This window comes from Bombus vosnesenskii, unplaced genomic scaffold (genome assembly GCF_011952255.1).
Source record: "Bombus vosnesenskii isolate JDL3184/JDL3185 unplaced genomic scaffold, Bvos_JDL3184-5_v1.1 scf7180000013311, whole genome shotgun sequence".
NCBI classification, from domain to species: Eukaryota; Metazoa; Arthropoda; class Insecta; order Hymenoptera; family Apidae; genus Bombus; species Bombus vosnesenskii.
The window spans coordinates 519,147-547,058 of record NW_022882959.1 but is presented as its reverse complement, the minus strand read 5'-3'; the positions used below and the strand labels follow the sequence as shown (position 1 = coordinate 547,058).

The 27,912-nt window shown below is 37.8% G+C and overlaps 1 protein-coding gene across 2 annotated transcripts in view; it reads left to right on the top strand.

Moving 5' to 3' along the window:
- The window catches only part of LOC117234970, a 65,947-nt gene that overhangs the window by 18,534 nt on the left and 19,501 nt on the right, over window positions 1–27,912 (top strand). The window contains exon 1 of one of the 2 annotated variants that reach the window (XM_033496566.1): window positions 25,582–26,252. The exons of the other annotated variant lie outside the window; for it this stretch is intronic. The gene's annotated coding sequence lies outside the window, so the exon portion shown is untranslated. Of the gene's footprint in view, window positions 1–25,581; window positions 26,253–27,912 lie in introns of those variants that run through there. 2 annotated transcript variants of the gene reach the window in all.

Genomic DNA, 27,912 nt, shown 5'->3' with positions numbered 1-27,912 from the left:
TGTTTGGGAGAAAATTCAGGCTTTTGATAAAACCGTGAAAGTAAGGATAGTTGTGGATTGAAATAGCGGTGGGGAGAGCGGCCTTGAGCGGTCATATTTAATTCTTATTCTAGCTATAGGTGATCGGTGAATATGCGAAGATGTTGGTAAAAGTTGATTTACGAGCAATCGGCTGTGCTAAGAGGACGAATAAAGTGGAAGTAGACTCTGGTAAAAGGTTAACCGGTAAAATTGTTCGTGCTAAATGTTGTCTAACTTTCCTAGAACGAACTTTTTCTCTTTGTAAACACCCGTTAATGAAAATTATTTGCAATGAAAATTATCGCTACCTACTTAATTTACTTCTCCAATACCTGAAATATTATCGGAATAATATACATTGCAAATAGCTGTTATTTTATCGGTCTTTTAGTGAGAATTTAAGAGACGATGTTAAAATTTCCTGCTAAATGTACTTTGATTCTATGCATATAGGTACAACTCCTCAACGAAAGTAGTATTCACCGAAGCGTGTCAATGTTCGATTCTTTTTCAAAATATACGTATATATGTATCTGAAGCATTCATCAGACTTAATAATTTATTATTTAATAGTTTAGTATTCATTAAAATTACGTTCGACGTACGTTTCGATTTCGTAGACATTTTTCAATGGAAATAATTTTCGATATTGGCACTTAATTTCTTTCGCATATGCAAAATATTTAGAAAATCTGATAATCGACAAACCGTTAATTAATATTTTAATCGCGCGATAAACTTTCATTTTAGATGCATTCTAATTTTACAGATGGTTAATCGAAAATGTGTGATAAATTATCGATCTGCGAGTGGTAACTATAGCGCCAATCTTCCAACGAGAATTCGACAGGCAGGTTTTGAAAATACATGCTAAATTTTTGGTCGAATAAAATCCACGAAAGAAAATTCGTGATTAAACGATCGGGAACACGGTTTAGGACGGGTTTTAAAGGCAGGTTTACGGAAAAATCAGGGCGTTCAGGCGTCTAGGTCTCTTCATCGGCCCATGAAATCAACGGGTAGCTTAAACAAGCAATCAACAGCCTGGAAAACCCGTCGTTCCGGCGTCCTAACGAGCGGAATTTTTTATCTACTACAAGCAGATACGGTCGGTTACCTGATCGTCGTTTAAACATACGAAACAATCGAAACGAATTTGTCATGGTCGACTTACGGTCGTGTATCGATTTCCCCAGCGTTTCAAAATGTTAAATTCATCGAGACGAGAGACAGTGATGCCTGGAAGCATCAACGCGGATGATAGCTACGCCTGTCGACAATGCCGATGTTATCGGCGATGAAACAGATCGCGGTGACATAAGCTTTTGTGTTCCTAATTCTTTCTTCGTTATGGTTATTCGGCACGAGGCTGTTTAAATGTGGTACTTGGTGTCTTTTGTGTAAGGTCGATCATTCTTTCGTGAAATTTAGTTTTTAATGAAATAAAATCTTTTATCAAAGTACTTATCTATAAGAATATGAATTCCTTTATTCTTCATTATTTTATCATTGCGATTATTCGTATATTAATGCGAGATCGATCATACCGTGACTGTATTTTAGGAATCGTTTGCAGACGATTTACATTTCTTTATTGACATTTTTATCCCTAAGAATATAAATAGAACGGAATGGATAATTTTTTTATTTTTCGTTAGGATCTCGATTTACACGGATTCCAAATTGTCGATCAGGATTTACGTTCTCGAGGATTTCACAGTGTATTCAAGTATAAGTTAATGTTTTTATTTGCAAGTTCCGTTCTTCAGACTTCAAATCACTTAAAACCCGGAGTAAGTTTTACGTAACTCGAGTATCGTTAACCGGTATACTGAAACCCCATTGTTTACATCGTTGACCATCGAACGTTCGAAATATCCATTAGTATCTCGTGGAACCCAACTTTAACGCAATTTACCGGATGGTCCACTTTAACGACGTACAGTTCCATTAAAGCAAACTGAACATATTTACAGACCCTTTGCTGTAGGCTGATTAGCAGCGATAGGCTCAAGTGCGTCACAAATAGGTTCGAACATCGGTCTACTAGATTCCAACCCTTGTTTTTGTTGGTAAAAATATGAAGTTGCGTAAAAATTCGCAGTCTAGTTGCGAGTGGTACTCGAACGCTATGAACATACATACGTCGAACTTGGTCCCATCGCTATATGATTAGAGATCGTTCGAAAGGAACTCGATTATTCCAGCGAAACGGAAACGATAATATTTCCAGGCTTACCGCAACAAAATCACCAGTGAACGACGTCATCGAATGGTTAAGTGGCTCTGTGTCAGGTGAGAGACCAACTTTCCACAGAGATCGTTTCTACCTAGCGATACTCTGTATACCGAAAAGCGGTTCTCGGACGTAGAACGACCTTGGCTCGCGTTACCTTCGACGGAGTGCACGGTTTCCTGCTCCGCCACTCGTTTCAGCTCGGCTTCCGTTCGAGAGCATGGGGTGTTATTCCGTGTTATTCGCCTTGAGAACGATCGCGATACCTCGATTTCAGAGGTAATTCACCTCGATCCTGGAACGAGTTTCTTTGGTCGTGGAACACGGCAATTTCTCGCGAGACTCGCGTTTCTTTGGAATCTGGTAGTTATTTCTGATACACTCGGTGACTGAGTAAATACGAGGTTGCCAGTGTTTGGTCTTTTTCAGATTGAAGAACTCTAAATTTACATTTGACGACCAGGTACATAGTTATTTCTGATACACTGATTACACTGTATGTGGAGCGGAGTGTGGAGCGTTCGGACATCTTGAGATTCTGGAACTCTAAATTTAAATTCGAGCATTACGTGGTTATTCCTGGCGCACCTAGTCTGTGTAGGTATATGCGAAATTCAGGACCTCCAGCTTTCTTCAGATTTTGGAACTCCAAATTAAAATTTTAGGATCAGGTATCTATTTTATTATTTCCGATTCACTTGATGGGTCCAAAGTTTCAAGCGTACAGATTCTTAAATTTAAATTTGCCCATTTTAATACTAATTGCGGCCTTCTAAAAATTGCAAATCTTGAATATTCAAATTTTTCTCAATTCTTTATTTGCAGATGTAGTGATTTTAAATATAAAAATTTATTTTTGACTTATCGCGAAGCCAAATCTCTATAAAAAGAGTTCCAAGAATCTTCTCCTATTTTATAATTCTCTTAACCGCATTATATTACGTTCAGTTTTCTCTCCTCCAATGCTCCGTACAAGATCTGGTATATAGTTTTGCGACACTAAAATCGAATAAACCGTGCTGAATAGCAGATCGTATCGAGTACATGTCACTACGATTATACGACTTAAATGCGAGCGTGGACGTGTAAAACGAGCTGTTCGAACACACGCAATGGCTGTCGGGGACGTGAAACGTTAATAGAAAACAATCAATGGCCGCACGTGCACCGACTTGTATCGATGCACTCGAATAGCTCTGTGTCTGCAATTTTACGCAATGACAATGGGGCCTTTACTTTCTGTATTTTATGCGCGGTTTCGTTTGATTTCGAGAAAGCTTCGTTATTGCGAGACAAATTTTTTTAATGTTTCATTTGTGTTTCGTTCGTATGAAATGGAAAGTTTGATGGAAAGTTCGATAACACAGTTTATCGAAGCATTTGTAGTCGTTTTGAGAATTTAACGTATTCGCGTAAGTTTTCATCAAATTTTGTTCAATTTTATCGCGTTATTATTGTTTCGTTCGTTTAAACAAATAGAGGCAAAAAGAGGAGAAGAAAAGTGGAATTTAATAGCTTTTCTCAACGGTTTGCTCTAATTCTCGAATATTTTGGTATACATGTTGTATGTCTATTTTGTTATAATTCTAGTCTTTGATATTCTATTTGTCTTACTCGCGTGAAAAGATGAATAAAGAGACGAACGAAGAAGAAAAATCCTCCTGTAGGTAAAAATTCTTCTTACGTTATTTCCTTCTTACGCAAAAAGGTCGTTGTTTATTAAAAAAAGTCGATATATAAAAGTTATTTGTACCGTTGTACAATTACAGTCAGATCTCGTCACTGGCAAAAATGTTAACGCCATTTAAGCTACACTTCTTCGTCGAACAGGCGTACTTTGGCCCGTTCTCGCAATCCTCCTTAATTGCCTTCGCGTTCAGTTTCTGCTAACTATAACTTAATCGATGTTACTCAAACGGCATAAATACGTACACGAGGGTCGATCGTTTTTCTTCGTTGCACGAAGAGATCATCACGATTCACGAACTTTTTCCATCGTCAGAAAGGAATGAACTTGTACAAAATTCTTCCTGCTATTTTAGATAGCGACGAATAATTTAGCAGTTCAGAGGAAGAATGGCGAAAAAGAATAAATCCTTTTATACCAGAGTTATTTCAACTAATTTCTCATAGAAATTTTACCATCGTTATAGATCGAAGTTCGATTTCCTATTTTCTCCCTGTATCTCTTTCGCGATTAATATCTTGTTAAATAAAACATATGATCACAACGTCGTATCGATGTACTTTTCCAGATTCGAACGAGCGTTTGCGAAGTACGTGGAGAAAGTTTTGTTTTTTATAGGTTTTAAACGTTATCCATATAATCGTGACGGTCTTATAACAATGCCAATGAAATTTTAAAATGTTTCGTACAATACGTTCTGCACATAATATATTCATAAAATGTGTCTACAAGCGTTAGAACGTTATTATATTATAAATGTAGTTTTCTATATTTATTTTGATTCTGGAAAAAAGATTCCCTTGGACTACTTCCCTAGCGTGTCGCAATTGTCGTAAAACTTCTTTCCTGGAATTTTTCTGCACATCCGTCTGCTTGGATTACGGTCTTTGACCGGCTGCCAGATTAATGACAGAGAATATTGTCGAGCCGTGTCAATCAACGTCCGCGATAATGGCGTACAATCACGGACATTGATTCCTTTGAATGGTTAAAATTAACCGTGGTTAATCTTTGAGCCGTGAAAGTTTTTTAAATTTCCCGGGATTGTTTTTAATCTCGTCGTGGAGTTATAAATTTCTTCTACTTGCAGGAAATACGTCTGCAGGCTATGGGTAATCTTTTTATTAGTAAAAAGAGAGCAAACAGACCTTACACAAACTCGCGTAATAACTTTCGTAATGCAAGAAAGTTTCTGTAATAACTTTTTATTCGACCGATATAGTGGAAGATTCTAGAGGACGTTTGAAACGCAGAGGCCCAAATTCCGAAAGAATATTTTATTCATTAAATTGAAAAGCGCGTTCTAGAAATTTTGAAACGAGCGTTTTATCGAACCTGTGCCTTAATTTCTTAAAATTTCCATTTCAAAATTCATATAATGACCACACATTCTGCTACGCGATCTCTGACTCGTTCTGAACCCGACTATATATCCGTCGATACATTTTAAATTGGAAAATAAAGCAATTATCTTTCTCTTGATCTGAATAAATTCGTCGTTGAAGATCTTAAAATTTGAGCACGTCGAAAAATGCGTATAAAGATACAATTATCGTATTACGTATATTTATAGACGCGTTTAAAAATATTTTTCGATACGATCTCGTTCGATATTCGTAAAAATATCCACAAGATACAAGCGTACAGACTCGATGTAGTATTCTTTACGCTTATCGAAAGATAATTTTCAGCTGAAAAATGATTTTTAACGCGTAGATACATTTTCCGTGTCTACGTCTATAAAACGACTTTCATATTTATTTAGAAAAAGTCCACGTGTTATGTAGGAAGAATTTCAGTTTGCGATATATTCTCCCATAATTGTGAAACATCCTGCAGATGTTACCAGAATATGCAAATGCGCCGGAGATTATAATAATGCAAATACAGGCGAGCGTTCTCCAGCGTTCGTACTATCTAATCTGCCTTCGAAACTCGCCAATATTCTACAGCTCGAAATATCTGGAAACGGTGACTCAACATTTAACGTACATGTGAGAACAATTATCGATCGTCTGACTCTCACACAAAGAATTTACCGCTGTCAAAGGAAAACGACGAGTCTTCCCTTGAAAAATGTTTCATCTTTCACTGTGAAAGCGAGTTTAGCCGAGGAAGAAACGAACGATGCTCGTTCTCCTCTTTCTACAAGAGCACTCTCGTCTTTTTACATCGTTGAACGAAATTAACGTGGCAATTTACGTAAAGACGATGGCACACGATGGAGCTTGAAAAGAAGCGACTTTCGCTTTGCGCAATACATATGTACTCTTCGATCTAAGAGTTTAAAACGAAAATCTAATTGTTCCGGTCCTCGGCCTTAATTTTGTCCAGCGAAAGATCGCGTGTCGTTGGAATATATATATTATAATTTGTAGAAGATTTATAACGAAGGAGTTTTCAGCATAATTGCAACCTTCGAAAAGAATAAATCGAGACATATAACTAGGATTTGCGAAAAACACGTAGAATTATTTACACTTTCCCTCTAACGGGATAATCGATTAGCAAGCATTAACTTCGTTTCGACGTAATAATTACGACACAAGCTGCCCTCGTTTTAAATCCATCGTTCTAACAAATCTACTAATTTTTACTATCGAGAATATAAATTATAGCTTTGATATTTTCTAAATTAAAAATTAAACATATCGATTCGTAGGAAAGAGGAAAGGAAAATTTAAGCACGCATTCTGCTTGTTTCGACGGATTCTCTTTTCGACTTCCATTTAAATTTCAGGTCGTTGGGAGATTTTTTTAAGAAAATCCACAAATTCTCAGAACTTTTACAACGGTCCCTCGTTTCTTAACTTTACTCGATCGAACCATTCGGATTGCTCACGAGATGTCGGCGTCTCCCAAGACCACAACAGAGCTAACGAGATAATCGTATCACCCTATATGAGAGCTAGTACCGAGTCATTTAAGCTCGTTAAGGTATCTGTACATGGATCTGTACGTGGATCGACTCTCTTACAATTTCTTTGAAATTTCGACGGTTCGTCATCCATAGTATATTATTTATAGCGAAAGTTCTAACGCGTAATCCCTGTAATAAACCGTTGCAAAAAATGACTTCTTTACTACCTACAAAAACCGTTCTTACAAAGCTGTTAAACGACTAACGCGTCGTATAAAATGGTTAGAAGAATTCTTTTCCGAGAGAAACTCGTCCCCCGCCTGCACCGCCTTCGGATAAAAGTAACGTGAAACGCGCCGTGTCGGTAATTTCGATGTCCAAAATGCGATATTTTACGACGTGAATCTGCTGTTATGTCTATAATTGAATTAGAATTGAATTTGGAAACGGAATTAGTAGAAAGTACGGACAACCAAGAAATCTCTCGAGGGAGAATCTCAGACGTGCGTGAAAAGTACGACTTTCGAGTCTCGGCTTATTTTACTTTTGAGGAATATTATCGCGTTACAAATACCTTCGAGCCTTTGTCACTGACGGAAGAAAGTTTCCGAACGATACGCGCCTTGCATCCAAATAGAAAACCGTACCAGACGAAGCTTCATACTCGTCGCTCGATCAGATTTTTTCCAAGTCCCAGTAACAATTACACGCTATCGTTACGCCACTATTTTCGATCTAAGATCGTGTAAATTCACGAGAGAAATGGTTCCGTGATTCCGTGGCTCGTTCGATTGGCAATCGCCGTGAATCATGGAACAATCGCGAGTCGTTAATTCTGTTTCACGCTTGGTTCGTGACTCGTTTATTATTTATAGGGACGCCAAGTCTAAGATAATATGTAAATTCGACGTTGACGTCTGTTTTTGTGCTGCTAAACGGACCGATGCACGGCTGAGATCACGCGGTTCGGAGATTTATGCGTGGCCGCGTTCAAAGTCGACCGGAAGCCATTGCACGAAGCCATTCGGGTTCTCGGCCCGTATACGAATCCAGCATCTATCAACTCGGTTTCTTCGAATCCTACGATTTATCGGATCAACAGGTACTGGCGTCGATAAGGTCGATCGTTTCTCAAGTGAGAAGTTCTCGATAGAATTTTCAGAAAATTTTATATCGCTATATTTTGGATATTTATAAGATCGACATACATCGCTTCCACTAACGCGGTTTCCTTCAATCTTGCGATTTATCGGATCAGCGAACACTGTGATACTAAAATTGATCGTCTTTCAAGAGAAAAATTCCTAGTAGAATTTTTAGAGGATTTAATATCGTTATATTCTCTCAATATTTATAAGAATCAGTATCATTGATCGCTGCTTGAATTAATCGAGAAGGAAAGATTTAAGATTTCATCGATATAATACAAAATATCTAATGGTGGAAAATAAACAAACGATAGAACAAACGTTCGGATAAAAGTATAAGTAGATTCAGCTTCTTGCTAAATCAATGTCGTATTAGCGAGTTTCTTCGAATCTCGCGACTTATCGAATCGCTGTTGAGCCTACTACATCCTTCCGTATACAAGACAGATCATTTTTCAAGTCGGAAAGTTTTAGTAATTTTGTAGCTTTTCTGATATCTGCGAGTGTGCGAAATCCCGTTACGAGCAGTTCGATCTAACGCTTAAAATACTTGGGTATTTTTCAAAAGAGTAAACTACGTATCTCGCGTTAAGCGAATACATATTCTACCGACAAGTATCGCAACAAGAATCTATTCTATTGATAAGTATGACAAGGTAAACAAAGAATAAATCTGGCTTATAAATCTGCGGATTAAAATTTCGTCGAAATAAATAGACCTGTAACGAAGAATACATATCGAGGTTGACTGCATCCAATGTAATTATCCGAACCGGTTGGAGAGGATCACCAGCGGTTTACCAAAAATGGCGGTTCTAGTCGTTACGGGAAAGTGTCCGGCCACGTAGCACGCTCTGAATCGGTTCGAACGAGTCGGGAGAAGGCTCCTCCGGTTGCAACGAAAGTGAACCAATTTCTGATCGACCGCACGTTCCGGCGTGCACGCTCGAGAAGCTGAAACGCATCTCGTATCACGGTTCATGGATCGTGCACGACGAACGAAGAAAGAAAGCAAGAGGAGAGCAGGCAAGTGGAAGAATCGGAGGCTTGCACAATGACCCTAAGTGTACGACGGAGAGCATACCGATCGGGCATCGTTTATTTTTTATACGGCTTGATATTTTTCTCATCCTTTTTCTTTTTCTTCTGTGCTTCGCTTTACTACAAGCTGTCTTAAATTGCGCGTAAAAATCAAAACAGTTTCAATTATAACGATTTCGTAGCTTGTTAATTTTCCATAAGTCGATTAAAACAACGTGTCTATGCCTATGAGAGAAGAAGAAATTTCGCGAGTGATTATTTGATTCGAGTAATTTAATGTATTCGTTGACGATCGACGATCTCTCGCAATTCATCCAAAATATTTTTCTTTGCTTACGAGGCAATAAATTCATGACTACTTATAAAAGAACCAACTGTTTTCCTTTCTTTTTATAATCTGCCATCCGGGCATTTCGCGTATCTTTTAATTTGTTTGGCGGATAAAACGATGGTAGTCCTCTGAATTAACGATCCAACGAGTGCTACCGTGTTCCTCGTAGTTTAGTTTCTTATCTTTCTTTTATTTTAGAGCGACGTGTGTGTCGTCGATTGGATGTTTTCCGCGTCTGAGTCGTCTCGCTATATCTGTGGCGTTTAAGGTTTTTTACTAGCTCGTTTGCCACTGCTTGTGCGTAATTTGACATTTCCTTGCCGTATCTTGCGGTGAATTTTTCTACTTATTCAATAACGGTTCGGATTTTCAGATCGTTTCTTAACTGTTCATTTCTGATATAGCAGTTAGCGTGGACTAGTTCTTAACGCGTTGTGCCGCAAAGTATCCAATTTAACGATTGATTTGGCAGCTAGAACAAACTCAACTTCCATTCATTTACTTGATAAAAATATCAATTTATATAAACATCCTATTCGTTACGCAAACAAATCAGTCCACTGATTAAGCCGGTTAAGTACTTGTTGAAGTAGCCGAGTTGTAAAAATAAATTCGATTTTTGTTCCGTTTCAAGGCACACGGAACGGAGAAAAATGGCGGTTCCGATGAAAGAATCTCGCGCTTTCGTTCGCGTTTCTATAGTATCGTAACGCGTAATGAACACGGAGTAGTCGATTATACTACATTGTCGCCCATTAACGTGCATCATGGCAAGCAAAGTAAGAGATCCAATCGAGGTCTACCGGATCGGCGTTCGATCCAGGCCTGTCAGAATCAAGTAGGCTAATGAAAACCGTGTATCTATATAGTTTGTCTTCTGAACCGTGAATTTTTCTCAACTTTCCACCGACCATGTACCTACTTTCTTCCGAAAATTTTCCAAGAGATGAAATTTTCCATCGATTACGTGTTGCTTTTTGAGAATTTCCCGAGAAAAGAAGAGAAAAGCGCGGAGGTTTTGAAAATTATGTCATTGAAAAATAAGAATGAAATTTGCGCAAACTTTCCATCGATCGCGTATCTACGTGCTTTCAAAAATTTCCCAAGAGACCGAAAAGACGCCAAGATTTGTAAATTATTTCATGCAAAAGTAACTGTGAATTTTTCTCCATTTCCCACCGAATCGCGCTTTCTTTCGAAAAATTAGTAAGAAAAGATGGAAACGCGAAGATTTGAAAATTATTCCACTTAAAAATAATTGTCTTTCGCTAATGTTAATATTATGTAATATTACGTAACGTAATGTTATTCTACACATGGGATAGCGTACTCCTTTTAGCGTTATGAGTTCACACGAAGAAACGATGGTAATCGTAAAACCAATTATAAAACAATCGAAAATTCGTAAAAGCGATGAAAATAATTTTCGAAACCTTTTGGCTTGCAGCGTTTAAAAAAAATTCATCCAACAAATTGAGATTTTTAATAGCTTAAGTATCGCTATAAAAGATGGCCTTTTACTATGAATAGTATTTATTTAGTTATAAAGCTACCTCCATAAAAGAAGCAAAAACTTCGTTTAGTACAAGTTATGGTATAAGATCGGAATAGTGAGTGTGTCTGAAAAAAGGACGATCGTCGGAAATTTCGGCAAAAATCGATAATTAGAGCCGAATTGTAGGCAGTTACCGCGTTATCTCGATCGTAAAATAGTTTTAACGTTCGGGTTTCGATCGCATCTTCGGATAAGAATTTCCTCGCGATTCACGTAACCGACGAGCATTTTTAAATCGCTTCGAACTGCGGAGTAAGATTCGAGATAACGGTAGAAGTGGTATTGTATCTGCGATAATTCGCGAAGTTGGAAATTAAGGGCAAGACACTGGCTGTTTCTACGCGATTTCGCGAACAAGTTTCTTCTATCTCTTTCCACGATTGAAGACGAGAGACGCATAAAAGAACGCCGTTGAACTCTGTTGATTTAATAACTTGAGAATTTCAAAGAATACATATATATAGGATATTAAGAGATAGAACGATATTTCTATAAATAACATTTTAGTGAATTCGAATTAGACGAGCGTGGAAATCGATGAATCTACGCTCTCTGTCATAAATGCTACGACGCTTTTTAATGTTTTGCGTGCTTTCCATTGCTTTTGATTTCTAGTTACTCTATCGCAAGACTGCTTTTTCATTAGCACGATACGTACTTTGCGATCCGAAGTATCAAAGAAATTTGTTACGTCCAATGGAACGATCTAGTTAACAGGTTAAAAAGTTTAGAGAATTATGAAATCCTATAAAGAGAATTTCTAATTCGATAGAATCATTAAGTAATCGTTACGGAATTCTTAGTCCATTCTCGTTAATACAATCGGAGTCGAATGGCATTTTTCAGCAGAAGTCCAAAGAAAGGAGCCTCGTAACCGATCGAAATTCCCGATATGTATATGGACGAAACGAGATCCTATCTAGGGATCCATCGTATTTCCAAGCAAGAACGTATCCTCGGTTCGGGGAGACGCGATTACGTAGCCGGCTGTATAACCGCGGAAGTTCAATTAATTCAAATCACGCTATTCTGAAATGCTAAACAACGGCGACGTAAAAATGAGAGCGTAATAAGCGAAAGTCTCGCTTTATTCGGGTGAAAATTACAACCGTCTGAATTAATATTTCGCATCTCCAAACCTGCGACTCGATCCATCACGCGAGATAGTAATCGTTCATTAATGCAGAAAAAATCGTTGTCTGTGTTTCAAAGACATTGAACCGTACCGATCGTTTCAAAAAGATTTGGCATCACCACCGTTCAAACGTTTTAAGACAATCATTGTATTAACCTTAGAATTGGAAAGCATTAAGCATACAGTAAAGACATTGCGAAGAAATGGTATTTACGCTGAAAGAATTGGAATAGCTACGATACGAAGCTTAGAAATCCTTAAAAATCCATCTGATAAAAGTGCTAATGGAATCTGAAAATGTTTGGAAGTGTTTGCAAGTGTCCGAATAAATACTTTCGCGAGCCTGTGTGCTAATACGATATTAACGTTATCGCGTTGTTCCCAACGAACAGATCCAAGGACGATGAAAATGTAGGAGTAAAATATAAGAAAGATATCTGTGTCCACCGATAATAAATAAAATAAATAGGATAAGTTCGCAATAGGCGAAAGCCGACTCTACAAAAAAGTATTAACCTATTTATATCGAAAAATCATTAGTTTAGAAGATATTTTAACTTTAATTTAACGTAAATTTAACGTATGAAACGCAAAGACAACGTAAACGCAATAATACCGTCTCGCGTCTTTCCTTGTCTTCCATACGTTAAATCTTCCTACGTTAAAGTATCTTCTAAATTATATCGACGTAAATAAGTAGTCAATATCTTTATGTTTTGCGTTAACATTTTCGTATGAGATATATCTCTACTCGAACAACTACAAAAAGATTAATTACACGATATTACGTCCTCTTTGATACCATACACTTGTCAGCAACATTTTTTCGTATTTTTGATACTCGGAGAAACAATCGCGTGAATGCTCTTGAAATGTTTTGCGTTAACATCTTCGTATGAGATATATCTCTACTCGAACAACTACAAAAAGATTAATTACACGATATTACGTCCCCTTTGATACCATACACTTGTCAGCAACATTTTTTCGTATTTTTGATACTCGAAGAAACAATCGCCTGTATGCTCTTGAAACGGATATACTGTATAAATTTATCATTAAATATTAATTATTGCAAGATGTCCGTGATACGATACAATAGCGCGTAATATTATTTTACGTTATGTCGATATACAAATTTATAATAATAAAATATTTGATATAATAGAAGTCATAGGTAATAATATCTCGCTAAATCAGTTACGTGCTTTTGCCAAAATACCAACCGGAAGCGAAAGAATTGAAGCTAGTGGTGACGATACTAGAACGCAGAAACTCTGTGGAATAAATTTGCGTTGGAATGGCAGCTTACGGAAGTGCATACATATATGTATATAGAGACCGACGGAACTCGATCCTCAGAAAACGTGCACGAGAATCATCGTGAAAACGAACTCTATGCTCCTCGATGCCTGGGAACTGGGACAGAATGACGTTTCCAAGGTATATATCGGCTAGATCGATTATAAAAGGCAGACCGAAAGATTTCGTAGATCGGAAAGAGTCGAATAATACGGTAGAACTTTATTTATCTGAATTTCTCTGATCGATCGTGACGAAATTTTAGTTGATACCACGTTCTACGGTTAAAGAATTATCGAAGCATATCTTATGGACAATTAATCGCGATTTTGGAGAGAGGACAGTATCTTAATCTATCTCAAAGTGATACGACAGTGTGGATACAAATTAAACGATAATTATCCGAGATTGTAAAGAAAGAAGTGTATCTTTGTCTCAAAGCGATACAATGCCAATACAACTTTTCGATTTCTTGCCAACTCTGATGCTTTTCGTTAGAAACCTTTGCGGAGGATTGGTCGAGGATAGACAATGTGAAATAACGAGAGCGAGAGGTTGCTGTCGCAACCCGTCAAATATATTTCGAATAAATTAAACAAATAAATAAATAAACAAAGTACAAACCGTCGTAAGACGCTCGTTTACTGCATTCGCACCGATAGAATATGTTCGCTCGCGGAAAACTCGACTCCAACATATTGCTCGCTAACACGTGTCACTCGGTATATTACTGCCTCTCCCGCGATCGCGTCCGTATATTTATACTGGTAGGGGGAGGGGGTCGGATAATTCGAATTTGTCTAAAATCGACGGTTGCCCATAACGATGACGCTACACCTTTTCGTAGCTTTGGACGTAAAACAGCGTCAAAGATTATACCGACAGTGAGCGTATTCGTATGGCGAATCATCAAAGTCCTCAGTGATTTATACGAATCTATATTTTTGCGTAATTCGTGTCTTACGACAGAGGAATCGCGATAGCCATTAGAAGAGGAATGATTGCGTTCAGAAAGAACGAAAGGTAAACGTAATTACGTTGTTTCGCGACAGGATGGATCGCGTGACATTTCTACGACGATGACAGGATGAAAATGAACGTAGGAAGACGATTAGGCCGTGTTTAATCTGCTGGATTAGCGGGACGAGTCCCTCTGTGGCGTTAGATAACAGTTTGGCTCGATTGATGCACCCTCGTCCTCTTTTCGGATCGTTATTTATAGAGAGAAACTCGTGAAACGACATGGTGGTCCTACTTTTCCTCGTTCTTTGTTGCTTTCAGCCATCGAGAAGCTTCTACTATAGATGAAACGAGTAATTTAACAAAAACGTGACGCGTATAAACGATGAATTTTCCACGTTTCGGAGCAACGAGAAGGTTCTGTCGCACAAGATTTGTCAGAAATCGTGATAAAATCGACGAACATCAAGCTCGCTTGTTTATTCATCGATCGTGATAAAAGCAATCTATTCGCGAATCATCAAAAGTGTAGTATAAGATAGTAAACAACGTGTATAGAGTACAGAATCATGGACACTTCCGTTAAAGTTAAGATAACATAAAAGTTGCAAACACTGTTGTTAAAAAAGGAGGAAACCACGGGACAAAACGATTTATAAACTTGCAGTTGACCGGAGACTTCGTAAGAAGAAGAGACGATAGGGACTCTTTATTTTCCTTGTACCGTTACCGTGGATCCATCCAGGAAGCGACATTTATCAAACGTATACGTATACAACGAGGACAAATCGTTACGGGCTAAATAATATATTCCAGGCATGTATTATCATCTTTTCTTAAAGCGTGCATCGCGCAACATCAGCCGGATGGCGAATAATTGGCGGCGGTTACTCGAATATCGTTATCGATGACATAATCCCACGATGGATCGTACCAACGCCTGTGTACACTATCGTTCAGGTGTCTTATTATATATTAACGCTTATCTATTTGTTATTTACATATTGCTTATTTATTTATATATATAGTAGTAGAGTGTATATCCATTTAAGTTCACAGCCAAGCTCTCAGCCAAGTCTTCACCCAACATTAACGTTCAGGTGAAAATTATTACGTGTCCACTTGTCTGTTTAGAAAATTATCCTAAAAATCATTTATTATATTGTATTATATTAGTTATCTTGAGATTATTTTATCAAAATTATAAAAAAAATTTATAGATCCGATATAAATATATTACTATATTTGACCTATGATATATTTTTCGAAATATTAAGTAGTTGCTCTGTTTTCAACGTTATCGAATTAAAATTAATTTTACGATGTTCGATTTTCATTTGTATTCTGTCTCTTATGTAATAAATGATATTTCTCATTTTTATACGCGAAGCACAGAATTGAAACGAAGCAAACTCTAAAGTGTCCACATACTTACGAACGACAGTGTACATACGTTCGCGAAATACTTTGCAATCTCCGGTTTTACCAATAACAGTGCCGCATCGTTGCGATTTTCCTGTGTCGCCATAATCGCGAAACACGACTGGCGATGTTTGTTGAAATTAATTTTGATTTGTTGAAATTATTTGTTGCAACCCTGTGATGTTCTGTAGAGTGGCTACCAAGGAAATCCGTTGAAACGATTACGATTTGCAATGGCGACCAGCGAAAACCGTGTCCTGTTTTCGAAGAACGAAAAGTTTCGTTTGGAATATTTCAATGGCTCAAATGGTTAAAATTATTTGCTCGCTTTCGATGAATCCGAACGTCGTTGCAAATAATAAAACGCAATTATTTAATGCAATTTTGTCCACGAACGCATAGAAGGACGAAAGATAAAAAAATAATTTATCAATTACTATTGGCCCAACCGTTTCGTGACTCGTAGTCTTTAAAACCCAACCCTTAAATCCAACCCTATCGTATCTACGAAGGAAGCAGAGGCCGTAGAAATAATTTCTTTTTTAAATAACGCGTTAAATAGAAAATTTAATCAAACTCATCCGTTTGACTACCATATATTGAAAATTTGAATTTGCTCGGCTGTTTTCCTTGTTGTAAATTTGTACACTTGACGCAACATTTTATCAATTTTCGACAACGAACGAGTCGAATATTTTTCAACCCGGATACTATACTAGAGCCACGAAGAATAGCAAAAAGTGCAAATTACGGAATTTCTAGCGTTAACCCGATATAGTTTCCTCGTCTTAATTGCTGGACGTGTAAACTTCATTGAAACAAATGGGAGGAAGATCGATTCTCGGAAGAACTAAACTTAGACTCGACTAATGGAGATCTAGATTCAAGTCAGAAGCTAGGCAGAAGCTAGACTCGACACAGACCCAATTCTAGTTAGGCTAAATCGTAATTCAGCCGTTTAACCCGGCCAAACCAGACGTAATCCAAAGTGATCCAGTCTTGAACTGAACGTGGCCTAGACCTAACGATCAGCCTACTTCCAAGACCTGTTAGACCTAACCCAGACCTAGGCTAGCCAAAGTACGAGGGATCGTGGTACGCTATTCGCATACTGTACCGTTCGTACAGCGTTACCATCTGTTCCAAAAGTGTTACTCGCGTTTTGCGCGACAGCTGACGTGTGCCTCCTTTCGTGGCCTTAATTTTCTTTGCTCTAGCCATCGGCATTGACACAAATTTTCTGCAGTCTTCCATCTCTGCCATCGTGGTCCCGTCTGTTCTCCAGCGATTCGTTCGCGGACCAATTTTTTTTTTCAATGAGCCAATTTCCTTCATTTTTCGTTCGTTTCTGACGTTTGCGTCGTGCGATTGAAACGGTTGAAGCGGTTTTAAGAAAATCCGTAAGATAGAATCGAGATGAGAAGTTATAGGTATTATCAGTAGCGGTTCTCTCACGCGTCTCCTAAATTAGGAAAATTTGTCAACGATAAAAAAATACGATCGAGTCAAAAATGGTTCAAAAAATGTTGACGATGAGAACGTTAATTTTTTAGAAAACAATCGAGATCGTTACATAATCGTTAATTATGTTAGAGTCTTCGAATTTTTATATTCCAACTTTACTTTTACGCTAACAAACAAAGAGATTTTTTAATCTTTCGAGAAAACAAAATTCGAGTGAGAGATTATGCGTATTAATAACGACTTGTTCGTATCTTTCCTCGATTTGATAAATCGCTCAACGATAGGAAGATACCGTTGGATCGAAACTGATTTAAAGGACACAGCGGGGTAACTAACAGGGTGGACCGAGTAAAAGGGAAAAGGAAATTCTACGCTGATTAATAGTGGAGGGAAACACGACCTTGAGCAACGAAATCATCGATTCGAATTCTAGCGTCTTCGCGTCCGTAGAACCATTAACCGAAGAGAAATCCATTTGAAATCTATCGGAAGATCGAATCGCTCATTAAATTGCAGATACGTAGATCTAACGAAGCTAATCAACCTTGTTTCCTGGCCGATCCCATAATTTCTTTCAATAGATCATTGTACAAACCAGTCATGGACGATTTTCTCCACGTAAATTGGTTAATTGAATACTTTTATATTCGTACTTGTACATTTTGCTTTTTCTCCCGTATCAAACTACGTTAAGACGTACGTTAAATAATTATGATAATTAGTTGATCAATTAATTAATGTAACCAGAATGTATCCGCTTTTTTTTTTCGAAAGCGTGTATTGTAACACGGGACTCGATGCAAGATGATTCACGACGATAAGCGAGATATATTAATCGTCCTGTTTTCGTCCTTCTTTCCCTCGAATAACTATCGATAAGCGTAATAACTCGTTTTAGGAAGTGAAAGTATATATATGTTTTTCGTGATTAAACTGTCCCTAGTTTTTTCAGTATAATAGGAACGAATAAATTATGTTGATCTTATTGTAATAAGTTGGCATGAAAACTTATTTACGAAGAATATTCTTTGCAACTTGTAAAGAATATTACTCGACCGTTTCCCAACGATTTAATGTGGAATTTAAATATAAATCCGAGGATCTTCACTGGCATATTTATTCCTACATTCGTCATGAGATACCAGCGGGTTTTCCAGGGCGTGCAATATTCCCTTTCCACATTCTAAATGAGCGAAGAGGTAGCCGAGGTGATGCTGCTTCTTTCTGAGATTCTGCCTCTTATCAAGCTGAATATCTAATACCTTTTTATATTCCATTCTTTTATGTACGTATTTCTGTAGAATAGTTACAAAGTCATTTGTGTTATCTACAGAGTTTCTTTGGCCGGAAGGCGCTTTGTAATTTATCTTATAATTTTGATTCGTATTATTAAGTAGTCCCTGATTTTTGGATTTTAAATCAAGTACCTTTTTCTTCTCTTCAAAATGATATTTTTTACGTTCTTTCAATGTCACGAGAAAAATACCAAACGTGATTTCCACTTTCTGCCGTTCCTCGACGTACGTCGTACGTAACAAATAGCACGATAAAAAATATCAAAATTTCACCCATTAAATTTTAACCGAAGTAACAAGATCAAAGTTGACTATATTCCATTATTCTTCAACCACTCGCTTATCGATAATCATCGCTTAACGTTTCACTATTGAATTCCAAGCTAGAGAAAAATTTAAAAGACGACTCTCTTTCTTTCTCGAACGCGAATTTCCGCTACTCTTCAACGTTATATAACGCATAGAGTACCAAAAATTTGAAAATCTTACAGAGAAGCAAGTTTACAACCTTTAAGTTCGAAGCGAACTAAAAATAGCAAATAGGATCCTGTTTCTTTTCAAAATGTTAATATCTTGCAGTCTTCTCTTATCGACCACGACATCAAGCATTCCGTGTCTACGCGAAAAAAGCATATCGTCCGGTAAAACGTTATACTTGTGAAACCATTTGCATAATGTAGGAGCGTTTCGGGAAATAAAGAAAAAATACGAGTGGCGTGCATGCGAAGTCGCGAATCGTTTAGCCGGTATAGTTGTTGCAGACGAAACAGACCGAGTCCGCGACTCGTTATATGAATTTTTAATATTCCGCGATCTCTTATGCCGGCGAAACGCTTCCTGTTTCGAAAGTCTCTGTCGGATAAAAAGCGCGGCAGATTCGAGTTTTATGGTGCACGACGTAACGGCGGCACGGCTGGCAAGCGTCTGCGGCTCGAAAGTGTTCCGAGAAAGGCCGATTCACGCGAAAACCGAGCGCATAACGATCCATTGAGCCGCGAAAGAGGCTTCTAAGATCATCGGAAGAAACGGATGTAATACGCGGAGTAATAGGATCGTTATCTTCCGCGAAACCAACTGTTCTGTTCTCCTCGAATTCTTTTTACGGGCCGTTTCTTCGACGATGGAGGAATTGTTGGAAGATTCGAAGAAAAAAGAGAAGATATTATAAGGTGAAAAAGTATCTCCGAGGCAAAGACGACCGCTTTCAGGATGTCCTGCTCCGATTTTCGAAATTACGACCGGAACGTGTCTTTCGTTCCAATTTTCATCTATCGTTGGTTTCAGACGGGAGCGTACTTTTTCATGATTTCTAACACGATGGAACGATTTCTGGTATTTGTTGTGAAGTTACGACGATCGAAAGTCGACGAGGAAGTCTTCGATATCTGTTAGGAGTTTCCATTCTTAATCGTCAAACAGCGATATAGAAAGCCGAAACGATCGAAATCCTGTGCTCAAACTCTACGGAATCAATCTAACTGCACTTTGGTTGTCCAGGATACATTTATACCCTGGACTGAACGAACAGGGTTAGAATAACAACGAGTCATGCAACAGGGCTTCTAGCGTCGCGTGTACCGCAGGACCGTTCCGTTAAGCAAAGAAACCGGCGAAATATAGCTTCTGGCGGAAAAATCGCGCAGCTATCTGCTCCGTTGGTCAATATTTGTCGTGCACCAACGTCGATACTGGCTCAAGGCAGTTTCGATGCAAGGTAGACACATCCGGGAACAACGTTTTCCCTCTCGCTTTGCACGCGAACCAAATATTTCCGAATCGATGCTGAACGAAGAGATTATAATTACTAGATCGCGGATATTTACGCAAATTCGGATCTTTCTGATCCCATCTACAAAAATGCAGCCTAAACAGAGATTTATTTTACCCATTGAACATCACGATAACTATACTTTACTATACTTTTAATATTTTATATTTTATTGTTTTATATTTTCGCGTATAATATGCGTTCTATGCATCTTTGCATATTTTATCTTTCCTATTTACTATATTTGTCGATTATATAATTATAACGCAGTTACTTGGATCTTACTTTTTCTTAATTTCGACACGTCGTCGTCATCACCATACACCATTCGCTTAACCATTCGATCGTGTGCACTTGGCTCGTCTGAATCCTCGCCGGATCGCACAATCAACACCACAATGAAAATTCCATCGCATCGTAAACAGTTTCGCAACTCTAAACCTTCCATATCGATGAATTTTAAAAAACGGTGCTAGTTCTAAGAAAATACGACCACTTTCGTAATTCTAGACGTTTTGTTGCAATACTTCTCATCGATGAAGATTCTATAAAAAATATTTGTTTTCTTACAACGAATCTTATCGCTTCTTATCGCTTCCACAATTGCGACGGAAATTGCAAAGATTCTAATCTAAGATGATATTATTACTTCCGTATCTATAAACGTTTAATCGCGATGCCCTTTGTCGATACAATTTTAAAGAAGCACAGAAAAAGTTTTACAATCGCGAAAAAATGGCAAAAGTTCTAAGAGAATGACAAACGTTTACGAAAGACGCAAAGATACGTTCCTTGGAACGGAAGCCAGCTATTCGACAGATCGAAATAAAAAAAAGAGGGAGGAAATGGAGAAAGAGAGGAAGAAATGCTAATCACTGGAATAGAAAATAAATTCGTAGGATCGTTGAACGCGGTAACGCGAAACGAGATAAATTTTATTTGGCGGATTCCTTCTGGCAAACACCCGTTACTATTTCCTTCTAACTGTTCATCTCGATCCGTCTGTATTCTTTCGATCGGCGCTGCTTTCGCCGACATCCGAAGAAAACTGGCGTTATTAATATTAATTATTTGCGTTTATCTATCGCCACTCGAACGGTACTTTATCGACGTCGATTAATCGAAGGACGAATGTGTCGTCTCGATTATCCACCACGCGAATAGTAATAATTCATTACCGTTTGTTTTTGATGTGAAAATCTTTTTATCCGTAGGCCGTTCTCTTATGTAGTTAGCAACAGAATGACAGATTATGGGCATTAACAACGTATCTTATTTATTTATCGAATTTACAGGCCGCGAAAAAGGATTTGACTTACGTATTATAAATAAATACATTTCAAACGAAAATACACAAACTTATTTCAGTTTATTGCCGACTAACAGTAGGTAGTCGTTCATCTACCTTCAGGGAAATTGCTGCAAGCGTGCAGGTCTAGCTTGAATGCAACTGAAATTCGAATAGCATCGTAGATTATCGAGCTTGTTCGAACAGCTTACACGAATTTGTCGGCAATTTTGGTTGTCACGTTGACGAACAGCTTCGACGCTGTCAGCTGACGTTCCATAAACAACAGATTTTAAATACCATTATAACTAACAATTGGAACTAGCGTCAGAAAATAAGCTGCAACTCGATAACGACGCCATCCGTTTATACTTTTGTTTTTTATTTTTATTTCACCGAATCATCCCCTGCCGTACTTTCCACGCGTTCTGGCTCGATCTGCGAGCTCAGAAGTCTTTGTCCCTTTTTCGAGACTCGCACAACGTTCCAGAAAATCATTTTGCCCGTGCTTTTACTTTCATTTACGTTTTTCCGCTCGACGCTGTTCCTGTTCCACCTTTTTATCGAAAACCTGGAATCGTTCGTCGGACGACCTTCCTTTTGCTCCATCAGTCCATTCTATCCATTTTCCATCCACCCTTACTTTTTCATATTCCGCTTTAACTTCTCTATCATTTTTCCCCGCTTCTCTCTCAACTTCTAATCTTACTCCGTATTTCTCTCTCAGCTTTCGTCAGATCGTGGTTATTACGGGAATTAATACGATAATACGATGCGATAATACGTATTTAATTTATACAACGATGAACTGCATATTTAATTTCGATGTATTTTAAATTTCTATATGTGTAATCTGTTGATTCCGTAAGAGGACGATAAATAATCCTTTAGTCATTAATTTACACATGTTACGATGTTTTACGATTTAACGATAATTTATACATATTCGTAATATTCGCGTTTTATTGATACGGCGTATAGATACTTATAGGCTGGTTAACATTATGGAAAATTATAATAACTTCTTTAACAGCCGACATGACAATATCAAGAACAACGTTCCTATATTCTTCTAATTTGTTTGATAGAAATCTTTGGAGGAGTAAAGATACGAAAGGAAAGAATTTGACGTAATTCTAATTATTAAGATATTATAAATTTAAATTAAACGTGGTCGATTACACGTAGTGACTGCTGCAGATATTAATTAACCCAAGAAATCACGATCGATCTGTCAGATATAATACACGTAAAATATTTTTATTTATTTTTTTGTTTTCATCGTAAATAGAAGGTGGTCGGAAAAGTCAAAGCGGTCCTCTTTTTACGAATATTAAAATATTACTTCCGGTTAAAACGCTATGAGCTGTACAAATATTTTTCAACTTTCGTTAAGTGGAATTAATTACATTTGTTACCATTAATGACGAATGTTAACGAAGTCTATTACGTCAAAACATTATCTCATAGTGGTATATTTTCCCTTAATATGTACATCTTCGTCTTCGTAGTGTTTGGATAGCTGGTGACTCTAATTATCGCGGTAACGCGTATACGCGCAACGTTTAATTTCGCGTGCGCTTATTACGCCTTCGAGTTAATAAGCAGGGAAACAGTGGCAGGATTATAGTTATGAAAAATCTCTTCTTCGCTCTTCTTTATACGAGTGTCTGCTTGTGAAATTTTAATAAACCCGACTGATTTTTCGATCGATGAATCTTAACTTTCCCACCTGTTATAACCTTAACAGGTTATTTACTAATTACGTACCTACGTAATCGTGATTCTATGGTGGAATTGTGCGAAATCTGCAATTCATGAGGCGCCTCAAGTAGATTTAGAAGTGCGACGGAATTAGCCGTTGAATTTATTTAACTGCTGTTATTACGAGATTAAAATAGAACCAGTTTGACGCGTCTCTTGAGATCGTGGTCGAGTTCGTTACGGTACTTTTGCGGATTTTTTAGAGTATTTAAAAGAAGATATCAATTTATGGGATATTAATTCTGTGATACACTGTGTCGTATAAAGTTAATACTTTTCCTTGCTATTTCGAGCAAACGTAAGAGAACGTTTTATAATGGCACAATGTACTACGCGTTAAAATACCGTTTAATAGTCTGAATAATACAAATAAGTGGACAAACTAAAGTAGGACGCTTCACTCGGTGCCTTAAACTTGACTTCAAAGCTGAAACAAAGTATAACTAGAACATCATATAACTTAGTTTTAACAGTGTGCGCCTGATCCAATGTATATAAGAAAACCTAGTCTACATATATAAATTTCGTTCAGTTCATCGACGCCGATCGATTTTCAGCCGGCTGTGGCGCAAGAATTGTTAAAACGCGCGATATTCGACAATTTAGTCAGCTGCGCCGATTATGTGCTCCGTCGCTTTAAATAATAAACCAAGTCCTTCTAACTTCTCAGGGAGAACGAGAAAATAGAGTCGTTTGGTTTTGAATTTTAAAAAAGTTATTCCTGCGTTTGAGAGTGTTTGGTCGCTTACGCGAATAACGTGTGCCATGCAGAGATTCAAAGTAACAGGTATTTTTAGCGTTTTTGGGAATAAGGTCAATGAAAAAGAGTTAATTTTTATTGAAATGGAAGCTAGTTATCGATAAATGTCAAAAAATTTTAATTTTTAATTGTTTCGGTTTTTTTGGCTACCAGTAACCATTTATCGACCGCTCGAATTTCATTTTGGCCACCGATACTCATTATCGATAGCGAAAAATTTGTTTGGTTACGACATCGGCGACAATATTTTTTCTGCCTGTATTCGACCATCTTCAATCGTTATATACGTTTTTTTTACACTCGATAATGCTTATCGGCAATCAGAATAAAATTCGAATCATCGATAATAATCGCTGATATTAAAAAAAAAATCCAATCGCTTATATCGATAAATTTCCATCATCGATAATGATTATCGATAATGAAATAAATTTGCAATTTCTTATAACGCTTATCCGTCGTGAAAATCTTTCGATCGATCAAACCTATTAATTCTTATATCGTAACTTTGAAAATTCGTCTCCTAAGAATTACGATATCTGACGAAGAAGAGGCGAAGAAGGTCGGACGATTGCTGCGTTAGTCTATCCGAAACTCTATCTATACAGCACCAAGTCGAAATGACTCACCCTATATGACGTACGTTCCCTGCGGGTATGTTCCCATCTGTTGCCAATGTCCATGGGGTCCCGCAGGCATCTCCCACCCCGTAGCCACGTAAGTCGACCGATCGTTCCCTCCCTCTTTTCGTTTCCCCGCTGTTCCCGCGCGACGACCCTCCAACGGCCCCTATTCAAAGTCTTCGTCCGGCGTCTGTCGGCAGTTAGTCGCGGCACTTCGATCGTGAAACGCGTGTCTCCGCTTCGTTCCTAATTTCTCGTCAGCCACAGTGTCGTTAAACATCCCTCGTCGTCAACCCTGCGGTTAACGCTGCTCAAGCTATTTTTATTTTTTATTCCTTGTATCAAGGTCTCGAGTGTTGATCGTGTTCGACTAAACAGTTTGGAGCATCGAAAAACTGTGCAACAGGTTTATTTCCAGTTGTTTCGCATCTTGTTGTATTTAATCGTGCTTTCTGGAGAATTGGTTGGAAGTTTTTTCGGGGCGGGGCAGGGAGAAATTATTTATTTTGTTCGTAAAATCGACCAAAGTTTTTCGAAGAAAGTGAATTTCTATCGCGCGATCGACTGTGCGGAATTTCGTCGATTCTTTTTGGCGAAGACGAATTGTTTTTGAGGGAAGATTACCACGAAGATTCTCGAGTTGTCAAGCTCTGCATCGAATATAGCGATCCAAGATCCTGGAATTACATTCTAATCGAGAGTCTAAAATCCTGACAGCTTATCGTTTTACAAGTTTAACGAGATTTTTACTAGCATTACGCTAAAATAAACATCGAACCAAAAGTTTGAGCAAGAGAGAGATACTTGGATCAAATTTTCCGTCGAATTATTCGGAAAATAAAATTCGAACCGAGGAATCTAAAATTCCGAAGCTGCAATACCGTCCCGATATTTAGAATTCTTGGAAGCTAAATCTCTAGAAATTTCCTCGCAGAATAAAGATCTGTCGAATCTGGAAAACTCGAAAGAATCTTCAAAGAAATCTGGAACTCTGCAATTTTTGGCACACGAAAATTAGAAACTAAACGTTTGAGAAGAAAATTTTTAGACGAGCGGACAATTCGCGGGCTGCGGCCGAAACCCTGGTTTTTACAAGTTGGCGAAATTTCACAGAGTTTTGAAACGGAGGAAGAACGTATTGGAAGGCGAGGGGAAAAAGTTGGAAGAATTCGAAGGAGAATTGGAAGAAACGGTTAGGAAAAAAGAAAAATCGGCGAGGTTGTCTCGAAGGCCAGCTACCTGGCACAGATAATCGGAGGAGAAGAAAGTTTCGTCTGGGTGCTGTATCCGGTTAAAGACGTCGCCCACCTTCTTCGATCGTGTGCTCATCTTCGATCAATCTCGTAATTCCTCTTTCATCGTTCGGTTTCTTTCCTCGTGGGGAATTTCTGTGAAAGGAGAAAAAAGAGGAAAGCGAAGAGAGAGGTTTGGAAGCAGGAATGCCGGCCTGTTAATGATCTTCGCGCGCTTCTTCGCCGTGGAAACGGAAGGAATGAGAGGCACCGCGGGTGAAGTTCCACGGTGCCGATTGAATGGAGCTACTTCCAAGTGGTTTTGACCGTTTCTCGTGTTGGATGACTCGTCTCTCTCTCGTGAGTAGAATAAATATCGTTGCAATCGAATATTCGATTTCAATTTTCCCAGCTTTACTTGCGAAGGTCTTTAGAAAAAGCGCGACGCATATTTGAACGAATAATTTCTAGGGAAATATTTCAAACAGCAAATCATATAGATAACACGTTATCTATTTACGAGTAAAAATATTTTAAACTAGTAGTCTAGAACGGAAAAAGGCGAAATTTATTTGAAATAATTTCCAAATAAACGATGTATGATAAACAATATGTTCCAATTGATGTTATGTTTTCCGTTTGATTAAATTTAATTGAAGAAGACCGAAACGAATAACCTGGAACAGAGCAGGGCGAAATTTATTTCCAATAACCATCTCTACGTAAATATTTTAAATAACTCGTCAACGTTACCGTATGATGTAATGTATTCCAAATTGATGTTATGTTTTTCTTTTGATCAAAAACATTTAAAACCAGGAGAATAATAAATCGCGAAACAGATTGTTTCGTTGAACATTTTCTTTCGAAATAATGTTTAAAAAAAGTAGCGAACTTCGACAGATAGTTACGAGTTACTCCAGACCTTTTTTCTTAGCTCTGTTCCGATCGCGTCGATCATGTCACTCCTCGTATATGCTTCTCTTGATATTGTTATTATATGGATATTAAACATATCCATAACCGTGTCTATCTTGAGTGAAATTCGCGTTGATTTCGCGACAGTTCTCGCATCCGTGATTTACTTGACCCAAATTAACATCGATGTCCGCCTAATTTCGTCCTGATCAGCTGTCAAATTATTATCGAGAGTCGTTCGAGGATTAAAGAAACGTTAACCGTAATAAACGACCAACGCCAATATTATCCTTGAAAGACGATAATTCTCTAGGCAAATAATTTGTCAGACCGGTTTTTCGGCGAAAGTAGGTACTGATAATCGAATATAAAACTTAAGAATCGATTTGTGATTCGATCGATTTGTATCTTTGCTCGTTGTATGCAAATCTTGTTGCAGCTTATTCAAAAGTTTACTCAAGCAGGATAGAAGAGAATTGTTTGGTCGTTTAAGAACCTCTTAACCTTGTCGTTGTATTACGGTAATACGCAAATTATCACGTATACGTCACTATGATTCATTGTCCGGTACAGAGAATTAGTAAATTAGAATGGTACTTTCGATTTCTGCCAACAGTCGCAGAATCGATTTATTCTTCGTTCTAAAATCAACCTCTGGATCTTCGATATTTTACGAAGTAACGTTTCTAACAAATTTTCAAACATGACCTTCCTTTAGCTGGTTATCGTTTTATTCCTTTTAAGTCCTCGTTATTTTGATCTCATTAGAACGTGTTACCGATCCTTTCAAAACCAACTTTCAACTCGTTTCACATTGTTCGCGAAACGTTTGTTTTTTCCAAGAAAACATCGTTCCCTTTTATTGCAGAAATTACCTTTCGTTCTTTAAATATCCAGTGGTTTTTTATTCAAAATAGAACGATCGAAAAATTGTACGAATTAATGTTAAAATTCTTAACGTCGTATCGTCTTAATGCGTTTCATTTTTATTTCAACCAAGCAATTTTCTAATTCCAATCTCACCCGTTCCCCGACTTTCTCAACGTTTGCGCCATTTTTTCATCAAAAATATTCGCCACGCCTCGCCTTTCGATATCTCGCG